Source organism: Scyliorhinus torazame, chromosome 7 (genome assembly GCF_047496885.1).
Source record: "Scyliorhinus torazame isolate Kashiwa2021f chromosome 7, sScyTor2.1, whole genome shotgun sequence".
In the NCBI taxonomy this organism is placed as follows: Eukaryota; Metazoa; Chordata; class Chondrichthyes; order Carcharhiniformes; family Scyliorhinidae; genus Scyliorhinus; species Scyliorhinus torazame.
Window position 1 is genome coordinate 89,426,561 of NC_092713.1, and position 15,781 is coordinate 89,442,341.

At 50.7% G+C, this 15,781-nt stretch overlaps 1 long non-coding RNA gene across 1 annotated transcript in view; it reads right to left on the bottom strand.

The window, feature by feature from the left end:
- The window catches only part of LOC140427300 (uncharacterized), a 56,373-nt gene that overhangs the window by 31,841 nt on the left and 8,751 nt on the right, over positions 1-15,781 (bottom strand). Inside the window, exon 2 of the long non-coding RNA XR_011948450.1 lies at positions 6,879-7,012. This is a non-coding gene — a long non-coding RNA (uncharacterized lncRNA). The remainder of the gene's footprint in view (positions 1-6,878; positions 7,013-15,781) is intronic.

The window sequence follows — 15,781 nt, forward strand, 5'->3', positions numbered from 1 at the left end:
TCACTGTCCGTGTGGAGTTTGCACATTCTCCCCGTGTCTGTGTGGGTTTCACCCCCACAAACCAAAGATGTGCAGGTTAGGTGGATTGGCCGCACTAAATTGCCCCGTAGTTGGAAAAAAGTAAATAAATAATTGGGTGCTCTAAATTTTCAAAAAAGAAAGCCCAACAATGTCTCTACTTCCTACGGAAGCTCAAGAAATTTGGCATGTCTGCATCAACTCTCACAAACTTCTACAGATGTGCAATAGAGAGCATCCTATCCGGCTGCATCACAGCCTGGTATGGCAACTGCTCGGTCCAAGAGCGCAAGAAACTGCAGAGTGTGGTGAACTCAGCCCAGCGCATCACACAAGCTTGCCACCCCCACATTGATTCTGTATACACCTCCCACTGCCTCACGAAGGCAGACAGCATTATCAGAGACCCCTCCTACCCAGGCATTGCTTTCTTCCAAATCCTTCCATCAGGCAGAAGGTACAGAAGTCTGAAGACCCGCACATCCAGACATAGGAACAGCTTCTTCCCCAAAGCTACAAGACTCCTCAACGACTCCCCCTCGGACTGATCTGTTCCCTGTAAGAACACTATTCATGTCGTCCTATGCTGCTCTTGTTCATGTATTTGCTTTATTTGGCCCCTTGTTCCGCACTGTAACCAATCACTGTTTGTTGATGTACCATTTGTCAATGTTCTCTGTTGATTATTCTCTTTGTCTACTATGTACGTGCTGTGCACGTTCCCTCGGCTGCAGAAAAATACTGGTCTGTGGCCATGAAATACGAAATCCATTAAAGTTGATGAAAGAGAAGTTTCTAAAGCAAAAGGATGAACTGCAATGCTGAATTACGTGCCTACGCTTCTGGAAAGACTCATGAGAGCATGTCAGGTAGCCCAAGAGGATTTAAAGGTTTCAAGAGAAAGAATGAAAATGTGGTCAGACAAACCTGCCAGGTCCAGAACATTCCAAGCTGGAGATGAGGTATTAGAATTGTTGCTGTTGCTGGATGAATCTCTGAAAGCAAAATTCAGCGACCCCTATAAGGTAGGAGGACAAGTAAGGTGACTTACCTAATTGATACTCCAGATGGTTAGGAGGAAAGACTGATTATCCACATAAATATGTTGAAAAAATATATTCGCAGGAACTTCTGGAGGCGACCATGGAGTGAGCGGTCGCACATTTGGTGGCTTCTGCTCAAGATGGATTTTTTTCGGTATTTTCCCCACCTGAAGGGCGAAGCATTTGAGCGAAAGAGGTGCAGGAATACCCAGGGAAGGTTTTACTTCTCTGCTGTGGTTGGTGGATGGATCCACAGACTAGGAGTGGGGCAAGAAGAACTGCTGGAGCAGGAGAGTTTTTGTGGTGCACCACAGGATAAGATGGCGGAGGGCAAGGGGGCTGCCCTGCCCACCCAGTGGTCAACGGAGTAGTTACTAGAGTTCCTTACTGGAAAGATCTGCCAGCAGATGAAAGAGGCCCTGGAAGATCTGGCCAAGATGGTGGAACCGATTACGTCTGATATCAAGAGAGTGGAGCACTCTCTTGATATCAGATGCTGGAGTCCCAGGCCCAGGCGATCCAGAAAGTGCAGGAGGCAGTGGGGGAGCACGAGGAGCAGCTGGCCTCATTGGTGGCAGGGGTGGGGTGATGTGGGAGAAGGTAGAGGATCTGGAGAATCACTCTAGAAGACAAAATCATAGGATCGTGGGGATGCCCAAAGGCATCGAAGGTACGGAGGCCGGCGTGTATGTAGCCAAGATGTTGGAGGAGCTGATGGAGCCTTTTACCAGCCCCTGGAGGTTGACTGAACGCACAGGACGCTGTTGAAGAGGCCGCAGACGGGTGAGCTGCCAAGGGCGATGGTGGTGCGGTTGTACTTCTTTCTGGATTGATTGCTTTTTATTGTCAAATATACCAAAGTACAGTGAAAAGTATTTTTCTACAGCCAAGGAACGTACACAGTCCATACATAGTAGGCAAAAGAATAATCGACAGAGTACATTGACAAATGGTACATCAACAAATAGTGATTGGTTACAGTGCGAAACAAGGGCCAAACAAGCAATATATGAGCAAGAGCAGCATAGGGCATCATGAAAAGTGTTCTTAGAGGGAACAGATCAGTCAGAGGAAGAGTCGTTGAGGAGTCTAGTGGCTGTGGGGAAGAAGCTGTTCCTATGTCTGGATATGCGGGTCTTCAGACTTCTATACCTTCTGCCTGATGGAAGGGTGTGGAGGAGAGAAAAGCCTGGGTGTGAGGGGTGTCTGTCAATGCTTTCTGCCTTTCTAAGGCAGCTGGAGGTGTAGACAGAATCAAAGGGAGGGTGGCAAGCTTGTGTGATGCGTTGGGCTGAGTTCACCACACTCTGCAATTTCTTGCAATTTTGGGCCGAGCAGTTGCCATACCAAGCTGGCATATAGCCAGATAGCATGCTCTCTATCACACATCTGTAGAAGTTTGTGAGAGTCGATGAAGACATGCCGAATTTCTTCAGCTTCCGTCGAAAGTAGAGATGTTGTTGGGCTTCCTACTGTTGCATCAGCGTGAGTGGATCAGGACAGACTGTTGGTGATGGTGACCCCCAGGAGCTTAAAGCTATCGACCATCTCCACTTCGGATCCATTTATGTAGATGAGGGGGGGAGGGGGGTGTCATGCTATGCTTCCTGACTTTGATGATCAGTTCCTTGGTTTTTCCAACATTTAGAGAGAGAAGATTCTCCGGTGGGCGAGCCAAAGTAGGAAATGCACTTTCAGGGGTGGGGGAGGTTTGCAGACAAGGGTGTGGTTGATGTGGCGCAGTTGGAAAAGGATCGATGACTGTGGACATCCAAGGGTGGGCCTGGAGGGTTGCATGACGTGTGCTGGGGGCTGGCCCAAAAAGGGATATGGCTGATCGACAGGGGAGGGGGGAAGGGAGCCTCCTGTCCAGGCTGGTCACGTGGAACGTGAGAGGGCTGAATGGGCCGGTCAAACAGTCATGTGTGTTCGCGCACCTGAGGAGTCTAAAGCTGGACGTGGCTTTTTAGCACGAGATACACTTAAAGATAGGGGACCAGACAAGGTTGAGGAAAGGATGGGTGGGGCAGGCATTCCACTCAGGACTGGACATGAAGACGAAGCAGGTGCTGGTGTTGGTGAATAAGAAGGTGGTGTTCAAGGTGGGGAACACTGTGGCAGATCCCGAGGGGGTGGGGGGGAGGTTCGTAATGGTTAGTGAAAAGCTGGAGGTGTTGCTGGTGGTTTTGGTAAACATTTATGCCCCAAACTGGGATGATGTAGATTTTATGAGGCGGGTATCAGGGAAGATTCCTGACTTAGACTCGCACCGGTTGATTATGGGGGTGGATTTTAGCACTGGTATAGAATCGAGCTTGGACCGGCCGAGCCTGGTTCGATACCAGCAGTGGCGAAGGAGCTGAAGGGGTATATGAAGCACATGGGGGTTGTGGACCTATCGAGGTTTGGGAGGCCCAGGGCAAAGGAATTTTCATACTTCTCCCATGTGCTCCCGGATTGACTTTTTTGTGTTAGACAAGGCGTTGTCGGTGAGGGTGGTAACTCAGATTATTCGCCGATCATTTTCCGACCACGCGTGGATTGGGTGGATTTGGGTGTGGCCCGGGGGGGACCCAGCACCCGCAGGGGACACTTGATGCAGGGTTGTTGGCGGATGAGGAGGTGTCCGAGTGGGTGAGGGCTGCCATTTGAGGATATGTGGAGCTAAGAGCCTCCATGCTGTGAGAGGCACTCAAGAGGGTAGTTAGGTAAAAAGCAGAGTGGGCGGATATGGAAATGCTGATAGATGAGATTCTGAGGGATAGGAGGTATTCGGAGGCCCCAGAGGCAGGGCTGTTGAAGGAGAGGCAGAGGCTCCTGTTGGAGTTTGGGCTCGTGTCTACGGGGAAGGCGGTGGGGTAGCTACAGAGGAAGAGAGGGGCAGTGTGTGAATACGGGGAGAAGGCGAGCAGGATGCTGGCCCACCAGTTGAAGAAGCAAGAGGCGGCTTGGGAGATTAGCAGGGTAAAGGATGATAAGGGTAAGGTGGTATTGGACCCCGAGGGCGTGAATGGTGTGTCTGAGGCATTCTACGGTAGTCTATACGAGTTGGAGTCCTCGGCCGGGGGACTGGAATTTCCCAAGGTGGAGGAGGAGCTGGTTCCGGGATTGGAGGCCCAAATTGGGCTGAGGGAGGTGTTGGACAATATGAGGACAATGCAGACAGGGTAAGCCCTAGGGCTGGACGGGTTCCAGATGGAGTTTTATAAAAAGTTTGGAGCGGACCTGAGGCCACTGCTGGTGAGGGTGTATATTGAAGCAAGGGAGAGGGGGGGGGGGGCCTGGTGAGGGTGTATATTGAAGCAAGGGAGAGGGGGGGGGGGGGCCTGGTGAGGGTGTATATTGAAGCAAGGGAGAGGGGGGCGGGGGGCCTGGTGAGGGTGTATATTGAAGCAAGGGAGAGGGGGGGGGGGCCTGGTGAGGGTGTATATTGAAACAAGGGAGAGGGGGGGGGGCCTGGTGAGGGTGTATATTGAAGCAAGGGAGAGGGGGGGGGGCCTGGTGAGGGTGTATATTGAAGCAAGGGAGAGGGGGGCGGGGGGCCTGGTGAGGGTGTATATTGAAGCAAGGGAGAGGGGGGCGGGGGGCCTGGTGAGGGTGTATATTGAAGCAAGGGAGAGGGGGGGGGGGGCCTGGTGAGGGTGTATATTGAAGCAAGGGAGAGGGGGGGGGGGCCTGGTGAGGGTGTATATTGAAGCAAGGGAGAGGGGGGGGGCCTGGTGAGGGTGTATATTGAAGCAAGGGAGAGGGGGGGGGGCCTGGTGAGGGTGTATATTGAAGCAAGGGAGAGGGGGGGGGGCCTGGTGAGGGTGTATATTGAAGCAAGGGAGAGGGGGGGGGGGCCTGGTGAGGGTGTATATTGAAGCAAGGGAGAGGGGGGGGGGCCTGGTGAGGGTGTATATTGAAACAAGGGAGAGGGGGGAGCTTCCCCCGACACTGTTGCAGGTTCCATCTCCCTGATATTAAAAAAGGACAAGGATCCGGAGCAGTGTGGGTTGTACCACCAGATATCGCTCCTGAACGTAGACGCCAGTTGCTGACCTTGCGAAGCAAGGACTGCGTCCCCAGGGGTGATAGGCGAGGACCAAACCGGGTTTGTGAAGGGATGGCAGTTGACAGCGAACATGAGGAGACTGCTTAATGTAATCAAGATGCCTTCGGAGGGGCAGGAGGTGGAAGTAGTGGTGGCGATGGACGCAGAGAAAGCGTTTGATTGGGTGGATTGGGAATATTTGTGGGAGGTGTTGGGGCAGTTCGGGTTCGAGCAGGGGTTTGTAGACTTAGTCCGGTTGCTGTACAAGGCGCTGGGGGTCAAGTGTGCGGATGAACCAAGTGAGTTTGGGATATTTTGGGCTCTTTCGGGGGAGTAGGCAGGGGTGTCTGCTCTTTGCATTGAAAACAAAAACGAAAAAATATATTTGCAGAAAAGAAAGTGGGAAGGAATAAGCATGTCAGCTGGTAGCAGTAGTGGAAGAGGACAGAGATGATAAGATTAAGGTAGAGGAAGATATCGACAGTTCACAGAGTGACCCTCTTGTGGTACGACTAGCAAATACAGTGATAACACCTTTCCCTTTTGCTGTCTGTGCATGTGTGTGTGTGTGTGTGTAGAGTGAGGTGAGTTAGAAGAGGGGGGGGGGGTTTGGGAATTAGATAATAGTATTGTTGCCTATTTAATGCTAATTACTGTTAAATAATGAAAGGTTATTTGTGTTCAGATTTCCAAACCTGCTGGCTGTATTTAAGCTGAATCAAACCAAAGACATTTGATATTTAAATAACTTGAATTTCACCTCTGTTGCGGCCCCTGGTCGACTGGGGCTGGAATTGACTGCACACTAGCCTAGGGTGTCGTGCCACTTCTAATATTAATTCACTTCTCATAAAATGGATTTACCAATTTTTCATGCCTTCTCCTTATCAATGCGACCTGTTTAATAACTCAACTGGACCACCTGTAAAAAGGCAACCAGTGCCCTTGAAGATTTTTGAGAATCAAGTGGAATGTTTGATTTTAGGCATGTGAATTTATGGTTAGGTGGCTTTAATCGCATCAAAACTCAATACAGGCACCCTGTACCGTAGCATGAATCGGCACGGTGGCACAATGGTTGGCACTACTGCTTCACAGCGTCAGGAACTCGGGTTCAATTCTGGCCACTGACTGGTTGGAGCTTGTACATTATCCCCGTGTCTGTCTGGGTTTCCTCCGGGTTCTCCGGTTTTCTCCCAAAGTCCAATGATGTGTGTGGGCCATGATATATTGCCCCTTAGTGTCCAGGGGTGTGCAGATTAGGTTATGGGGTTACGAGGGTAGGGCGGGGTGAATTAGGTGAGTAGACATGTGCAGAATACTCTTTTGAAAGGTCAGTACAGACTTGATGGGCCAAATGGCCTCCTTCTGCACTAGTGATTCTCTGATTCTATCTGTCCCGATTCCAAATATAATACGTAGCACAATATTTACCTCATTGGATTCTGCAAGCGTCTTTTGTTATTCCTGGGTGAATTCAACTATCTCTACCACATCTGCAGTGGGTTGGGTGGAGTCAAGGTTTGCTGGAGTGAGGGAAATACAGGCATGCAAAGCAGATCAAAACTCAATAACTTCCCAAACTTTTCCGAGATGAGGTGGGTCAGGTGGAGTCAAGGTTCACTGAACCATGGGAAAGGAATCTGTAGTTTGTGGACACCACTGTTTTCGGGTAGCCAGATTTTATGTATTGTACCTATATTAATTTCCTTGCCATGGAACTATAACTTTCCAAGGATGAATTGTCTTGTTTTTGACAGAGTCCTCCAGACTTGAAACGTTACCTCTGTTCCATCTCCACAGATGCTGTCAGACCTTCTGAGACTGTCCTGCATTTTCTGTATTTGTTTCAGATTCCAGCATCCGCAGTAATTTGCTTTTGTCTTGTTTTTATGTTTCAAGATGACCGACATCATTGCTGTAAAATAACATAATTACTGATACATTTTCAATACATGAACACACAACTGCAAGACATCTGCATCCTTGTTGCCATCTTCACTTACATGTGCTATCTGACGTTCAACTGAAGTACAGAATGTATCTTATACTGAAGTCCACTGCCACAAACACCTTATTATCATGACAGATAATACACAACGTTAGGTTTGGTAAGTGTTTTGCATTATACAAATATCTGTGTTGATTTATTTTTTGTTTTTCCACTCCTGAAGGTCTGAATTTTCATTGGTATACAGCTCCGCAGGTACTGGCAGCCCTCTGGTACCTTGCCTAAGTGGCCATTCTTCACAGATAGGCATAGTCAGTGAGTGTTGACAGGCTCATTTATCACAGGAAGCATCATAGCGGAGCCTGGTCATGTCCTTACAAGAGGTTGATACAGATACTTTGCAGAAGGGTTCAGTACACAAGCAGCAACAGAAACCCTGAGGCTTACTGCAATTCCCAATTGCACCAAGTTCTAAGGGTTACGTACCCACAGGGCAGGGATCGAATCCAATACATTCTGGCCTGTATGTCTGGTTCAGTTAATTACATTATTCAATAGGATTGGACTGTGTTGATGTGTGTCGAGCTCTATTTACTGATTTTAGATCTTGGGTGCTGACCAGTGGATTCAATCTGGGGGATCCACTTCAAGGGATACGTGTCACTAACATGCATAGATCAAACCAGCATCTTGCTGCCGCTCACTGCAGGTGCAATACTAAATGGCCTGCTTATTGACTTTACCAGAATCAAGGGGAACAGAGAGGGTGGAGGGAAGCCTGGGTGACAGTGGACCAGCAGCAAGAGCCCGCAGGCTCCTGACCTCACCAAAAATAACTTTGAAGTTTTTAGTAGTTCTTCTCCCTGTTGCAGGCCAATCACAAGAAACTCTTCTAAATCACTTCAATTTTCTCTGTACATCTGACCCTGACTTAAATAGATTAACATGACTTCTATCTGATTGCTAGTCGGAGTTTGGATCACCCACCCGCAGACCTCAGGTAAAATGGTGGAGAGTGCGAAGTGTGCCTATAAATCAACCATCTTAATGTTATATTTATTGGGCAGAGGCTATAATATGTGGAAAGTACTGTAAAACTGCAGGATGAAGTAGAAGTGACAAAACATTGCTCCCAGTCCAAAGCCTTAATAAGCATACATGCAGGTTGGAGCTCGGACTACAAAAATACAAGCTGAATTTTGATCTTATGTTTGCTCGTTGTAATACATGCGGCACAGAATCAGTGAATCCTACAGGACAGAAGGGGGCATTTAGCTTATTGTGTCTCTTATTAGCTTATTGTGTCTCTGCTGTTTTACATTTGTGTTAAAAGTGTGACATATGATTCAGTTTCATTATTAGATGGTAATAATATATCAATGAAGAAATTTCATTTTACCTATTCAATTAATTTTAACAACTATGCAGGGCGGATTTACAATGAAACATGCCATCCCCTGGCACAGGGCCACCAAAGACATGGGAGGCCCAAAATGCACGCGCTCTGATTTATTCCACAGCCAATCATACACTGACATTCATTGCATGCAAACCTGCCCACAACTGAAACGTATTTCACTGTTCCCAACCAAGCAAAAATGAGGGGACGACTTATTTTATCTATTGCAGCTCTCGGTTCTGAGCAGGCGCTATTGAGATATTCACACATTCAGAACTACATAGGGCAGTGCAGTAGCACAGTGGTTAACACAGTTTCTTCACATCTCCAGGGTCCCAGGTTCGATTCCTGGCTTGGGTCATTGTCTGTGCGGAGTCTGCACGTTCTCCCTGTGTCTGCGTGGGTTTCCTCCGGATGCTCCAGTTTCCTCCCACAGTCCAAAGATGTGCAGGTTAGGTAGATTGGCCATGTTAAATTGCCCTTAGTGTCCAAAAAGGTTCTGTGGGGTTACTGTGTTACGGGGATAGGGTGGAAGCGTGGGCTTAAGTGGGGTGCTCTTTCGAAGAGCCAGTGCAGACTTAATGGACCTCATGGCTTCCTTCTGCACTGTAAATTCTCTGATTCTATGATTCTACATTCGCCTTCTGCATGTGGCCAAATGTCGGTGCTGTGAGGAGCACCAGTATAGAATCAGGGGCGATTTAGCCAAACTGCCTGTTGGGAGCACAGCAGCGGTTGGCGCCTTGCATTCAAGATTTTACATCAGAGAATGTGTGTGAGGGAATGGGTGTCATGAGGGCAGGGCTGAAATTTGAGGTGTGCCCCAACCCTCCTCCTCTCTCCCTCCTTCACCCACCCATGCTCCCTTTCACCATCCCCTCCTGCAGCAGGAAAATGCTGGTTGTTTACAGAGAGTGGTGAATGTATTACTGCTACAATTCACCATTGTAATTGCATTACATTGTATTGTATTATGTTGATGCCCTTGTGGGCTCCGCCTGTGGCTCCGCCCCCTCAGGGGAGGTATAGAGAGCTGCAGCCTGTAGGCGGCACTCAGTACAGAGCAGTCGCAGGCAGGCACAGTTCTAGCTGATTAAAACCACTGTTGCCCTCAAACCTGATCGACTGGAACGCAACCCACAGGAAGCTGAAGCCAAAGGAATTTTTTCGCACTGGCTCCGCTGTTTTGAAGCCTACCTCGCCGCCTCCTCCTCGCCCACCGTCACCGAGGAACAGAAACTGAGCCTCCTCCATGCCCGGGTGAGCCACAGAATCTCCATGCGGATTGAGGGAGCGATCACATATGCAGACACAGTCGCGATCCTGAAAAGGCAGTACGTGAGGCCAGTGAACGAAGTGTTCACGCGGCATCTCCTCACCACTCGTCGTCAACACCCCGGGGAATCGCTGGAGGAATACCTACGCGATCTGAAGGTACTCGCTCGAAACTGCAACTGCAAGGACATCACGGCCTCGCAGCATATGGAACTCGCCATCCGGGACACCTATGTGGCTGGAGTCCGGTCCAACTACGTCAGCCAGCGCTTGCTCGAAAAGGGCGCCCTTGACCTAGAAGAGACGGTAAAACTATCCACCTCCTTAGAAGTAGCATTTCAGAGCCTCAATGCTTTCCCCTCCGATCACGCAATCCCCTCGTAGACACCCGACCAGAGGGTGTCCCAGGCCTGTGCCACGCGGCTGCCTGCCCTGCTATTTCTGTGGTCAGAACCGGCACCTCAGGCAACGTTGCCCGGCTCGGAACGCAACCTGCAGCGACTGCAGCAAGAAAGGACACTTTGCCAGTCTGCCTGGCCAGATCCAAAGCTCCTAAATCACAGGCCCGATGTTCAGACTCACAGGCCCGCAGTGTGGCTGCCTGCCTGCCGGTACCGCTCCCTCCAGACGCGTCATCAGCCTCGTGCTGACCGTGGGATCAGCCATCTTTAACCCTACCCGACCCGTGCGACTCATGGGGGCCGCCATCTTGGGACCGCCCCACCACCTCCAACCACGCCGGCTACCATCAGCTCAGCTCTGTCACCCTCGACCAGTCACGGCCCAAGCACCTCAGGAACTCGATGATGACCGTCCGGGTCAATGGGCACGAAACGCCCTGCCTGTTTGACTCTGGGAGCACGGAGAGCTTCAGACATTCAGACACGGTGAGACGCTGTTCTCTCCAAATTTCCCCCGCATTCCAAACAATCTCCCTCGCGTCCGGATCGCATTCAGTGCAGATCTGGGGGTACTGTGCCGCGAACCTCGCGATACAGGGCGCCGAGTACGCCAATTTTAAACGATATGTCCTCCCCGACCTCTGCGCTCCTCTCCTTTTAGGACTGGACTTCCAGTGCAACCGCAGGAGCCTGATCCTGAAGTTCGGCGGGCCCCTACCCCCTCTCACCATATGTAGCCTCGCGACCCTTAAGGTCGCCCCTCCCCCGCTCTTCGCGAACCTCGCCGCCGACTGTAAACCCGTCGCCACCAGGAGCAAGCGGTACAGTGCCCAGCACAGGACGTTTATCAAGTCAGAAGTCCAGTGGCTCTTGAGGGAGGGGGTCATTGAGGCCATTAATAGCCCCGGGAGAGCCCAAGTGGTGGTCATCAGGACCGGGGAAAAGAATCGGATGGTTGTGGACTACAGCCAAACCATGAACCGGTATAGGCAACTCGATGCGGACCCCCTTGCCCGGATAGCGGACATGGTTAATCAGATTGCACACTACTGGGGTGTTCTCCACAGTAGATCTGAAGTCCGCATACCACCAGCTTCCAATCCGCCCGGAAGGTCGCCACTACACGGCCTTTGAGGCAGACGGCCACCTCTTCCACTTCCTCCGGGTGCCCTTCGGCGTCTCCAATGGGGTCTCGGTCATCCAAAGAACGATGGACCGAATGGTGGACCAGTACGGGCTGCGGGCCACATTTCCGTACTTGGACAAATTCACCATCTGCGGCCATGATCAGCAGGACCACGACGCCAACCTCTAGAAGTTTCTCCAAACTGCTCAAGCTCTCAATCTCACCTATAACAAGGAGAAATGCGTTTTCCGCACAATCCGACTGGCAACCTTCGGCTATGTCGTGGAAAACGGAGTCCTAGGGCCTGACCCCGACCACATGCGCCGCCTTCTGCAACTCCCCCTCCCCCACTGCACAAGGCCCTGAAAAGATGCCTCGGGTTCTTTTCATATTATGCACAGTGGGTCCCCAACTATGCGGACAAAGCCCGCCCACTCATCAAAGCCACCATCTTCCGCCTGACGACTGAGGCCCGCCTGGCCTTCAGCCGCATCAAGGCACATATTACCAAAGCCGCGATGCACGCGGTGGACGAGTCCATACCCTTCCAGGGGGAGAGCGACGTGTCAGATGTCGCCCTGGCCGCTACCCTTAACCAGGCAGGCAGGCCCGTAACCTTTTTTTCCCGTACCCTCAACGCCTCCGAGATTCGACACTCCTCAGTCGAAAAAGGAGCTCAAGCCATTGTGGAAGCTGTGCGGCATTGGAGGCACTACCTGGCTGGTAAGAGGTTCACCCTCGTCACCGACCAACGGTCAGTAGCCTTTATGTTCAACAATACACAGCGGGGCAATATCAAGAATGATAATATCTTGAGGTGGAGGATCGAACTCTCCACCTATAATTACGATATTGTGTATCGTCCCGGGAAGCTCAACGAGCCCCCAGGTACCCCGTCCCACGGCACATGCGCCAGCGCGCAAGATAACCGACTCCAGTTCATCCACAATGACCTCTGTCACCCGGGGGTCACCTGGGTTCTCCATTTCATCAAGGCCCGCAACCTGCCCTACTGGTCAGGGCCATGACCAGGGACTGCCAAGTCTGCGTGGAGTGGAAGCACTTCTATCGTCCAGATAAGGCCCACCTGGTGAAGGCATCCCGGCCCTTTGAGCGCCTCAGCATCGATTTCAAAGGGCCCCCCCCTCCACTGACCGCAACGCGTATTTTCTTAATGTCATGGACGAGTATTCCCGCTTCCCCTTTGCCATCTCATGCCCCGACATGACCGCGGCCACTGTCAACTGTCATTAAGGCCCTGCATAGTATCTTCACCCTGTTCGATTTCTCCACTTACGTCCACAGTGACTGGGGCTCCTCGTTTATGAGCGATGAGCTGCGTCAGTACCTGCTCGGTAAGGGCATTGCCTCGAGCAGAACTACCAGCTACAACCTCTGGGGAAATGGACAGGTAGAGAGGGAGGACGTGACGGTATGGAAGGCCGTCCTTCTGGCCCTACGGTCTAGGAGTCTCCCAGTTTCCCGCTGGCAGGAGGTCCTCCCGACGCGCTCCACTCCATTATGTCACTCCTCTGCACAGCCACGAACGAGACCCCTCATGACCGCCTATTTGTTTTCCCCAGGAAATCCACCTCCGGGGTCTCGCTTCCATCCTGGCTGACAACACCGAGGCCTGTCCTCCTCCGAAAGTACGTGAGGAGCCATAAGTCTGATCCCCTGGTTGAGAGGATCCAGCTCCTTCACGCCAACCCCCAGTATGCCTATGTGGCGGACCACGACAGCCGACAAGATACAGTCTCCCTCCGGGATCTGGCACCCGCCGGTTCCCCTGTGACCATCACCTACCCCCCCCCCCCCACCCTACACTGAACACCACCCCTACATGGCCTACACCACCCCTCACCCCATCGCCAACCTACAGTGATGAAGCTCCAGAAGAGACGCTCCCGGAGACAACGAGCCCAACACCTGTGCCCGCAATGACGAGTTCAACACCCGTGCCCGCAACGAAACCAGAGCTCAGGTGATCGCAGCGAACGATCAAGGCGCCGGACAGACTCGATCTGTGAGCTCACTTCACCCCCGCTGGGCTTCAATTTTTAACATGGGGTGAATGTGGTGAATGTATTACTGCTACCATTCACCATTGTAATTGCATTACATTGTATTGTGTGATGTTGATGCCCTTGTGTGCTCTGCCTGTGGTTCCACCCCCTCAGGGGAGGTATATAGAGTTGCAGTCTGTAGGTGGCACTCAGTACAGAGCAGTCGCAGGCAGGCACAGTTCTAGCTGATTAAAACCATTATTCACTTCAACTCTCCGTCTCGTGTGAATTGATGGTCGCATCACGGAGTTAAAGAGCGTGAGTGTTTGCGTGTGTATAGAGGAGACCCGTTTGTATCCAGTTTGTTTCAACAGTGAGCCTCTTCCTGGGGAGCTTCTCCTGACATTGTGAAGCAGCTGGCTACTAGAAATGTTCAAGGGGCAGTGCCATCACAGTAGGATGTGGCAGACAGGAGTGCACCACCAGTTCATCGGGAGAGAGAAGCACATTTTGCAGGTAAATCCCTCACCCGAGCATTGAGGCAAGGCCACATCAGTTCACATTAGACCTGCATTCCCTCAGAAAGAACAATGTATTCTGCTTTTCGATTAATGTAATTTCCCAGAGAAGCAAATCAAGGCACTGGATCTCAGCACCACGGCTGCGACCTCTTTAGGCTTCCTAACATAATCAATATTTTATGAGGATCAAGATTTGGGCATGTACACATAGAACATAGAACAGTACAGTACAGAACAGGCCCTTCGGCCCTCGATGTTGTGCCGAGCATTGTCTGAAACCAAGATCAAGCTATCCCACTCCCTGTCATTCTGGTGTGCTCCATGTGCCTATCCAATAATCGCTTGAAAGTTCTCTCTGACTCCACTATCACAGCAGGCAGTCCATTCCGCACCCTAACCACTCTCTGAGAAAAGAACCTACCTCTGACATCCCTCCTCTATCTCCCACCCTGAATCTTATAGTTATGTAGCACAGGGCTAAATCGCTGGCTTTGAAAGCAGATCAAGGCAGGCCAGCAGCATGGTTCAATTCCCGTAACAGCCTCCCCGAACAGGCGCTGGAATGTGGCGATTAGGGGCTTTTCACAGTAACTTCATTGAAGTGACAATAAGCGATTTTCATTTCATTTCATCTACCCGAGGAAATAGTCTCTGAACCTCCACTCTATCTCTCCCCCTCATTATCTGATAAACCTCTATTACGTCGCCTCTCATCCTCCTCCGCTCCAAAGAGAAAAGCCCTAGCTCCCTCAACCTTTCCTCATAAGACCTATCCTGCAGACCAGGCAGCATCCTGGTAAATTTCCTTTGCACCCTTTCCAATGCTTCCACATCCTTCCTATAATGAGGTGACCAGAACTGCACGCAATACTCCAAATGTGGTCTCACCAGGGTCATGTATAGTTGCAGCATAACCCCACGGCTCTTAAACTCAAGCCCCCTGTTAATAAACGCTAACACACTATAAGCCTTCTTCACGGCTCTATCCACTTGAGTGGCAACCTTCAGAGATCTGTGGACATGAACCCCAAGATCTCTCTGTTCCTCCACATTCCTCAGAACCCTGCCATTGACCCTGTAATCCGCATTCAAATTTTTTCTACCAAAATGAATCACCTCGCACTTATCGGGGTTAAACTCCATCTGCCATTTTTCGGCCCAGCTCTGCATCCGATCAATATCTCTTTGCAGCCTACAACAGCCCTCCACCTCATCCACTACGCCACCAATCTTGGTGTCATCAGCAAATTTACTGACCCACCCTTCAGCCCCCTCCTCCAAGTCATTGATAAAAATCACAAATAGCAGAGGACCCAGCACTGATCCCTGTGGTACACCGCTGGTAACTGGTCTCCAGTCTGAAAATGTTCCATCCACCACCACCCTCTATCTTCTATGTGATAGCCAGTTACTTATCCAATTGGCCAAATTCCCCTCTATCCCACACCTCCTTACTTTCTTCATGAGCCGACCATGGGGAACCTTATCAAACGCCTTACTAAAATCCATGTATACGACATCAACTGCTCTACCTTCATCTACACACTTAGTTACCTCCTCAAAGAATTCAATCAAATTTGTGAGGCAAGACTTACCCTTCACGAATCCATGTTGACTATCCCGGATTAAGCTGCATCTTTCCAAATGGTCATAAATCCTACCCTTCAGGACCTTTTCCATTACTTTACCGACCACCGAAGTAAGACTAACTGGCCTATAATTACCAGGGTCATTCCTATCCCCTTTCTTGAACAGAGGAACAACATTCGCCACTCTCCAGTCCTCTGGCACTATCCCCGTGGACAGCGAAGACCCAAAGATCAAAGCCAAAGGCTCTGCAATCTCATCCCTTGCCTCCCAAAGAATCCTTGGATATATCCCATCTGGCCCAGGGGACTTGTCGACCCTCAGGTTTTTCAAAATTGCTAATACATCCTTCCTCAGAACATCTACTTCCTCCAGCCTACCCGCATGAATCACACTCTGTTTTTGAAAACTCACCACTATT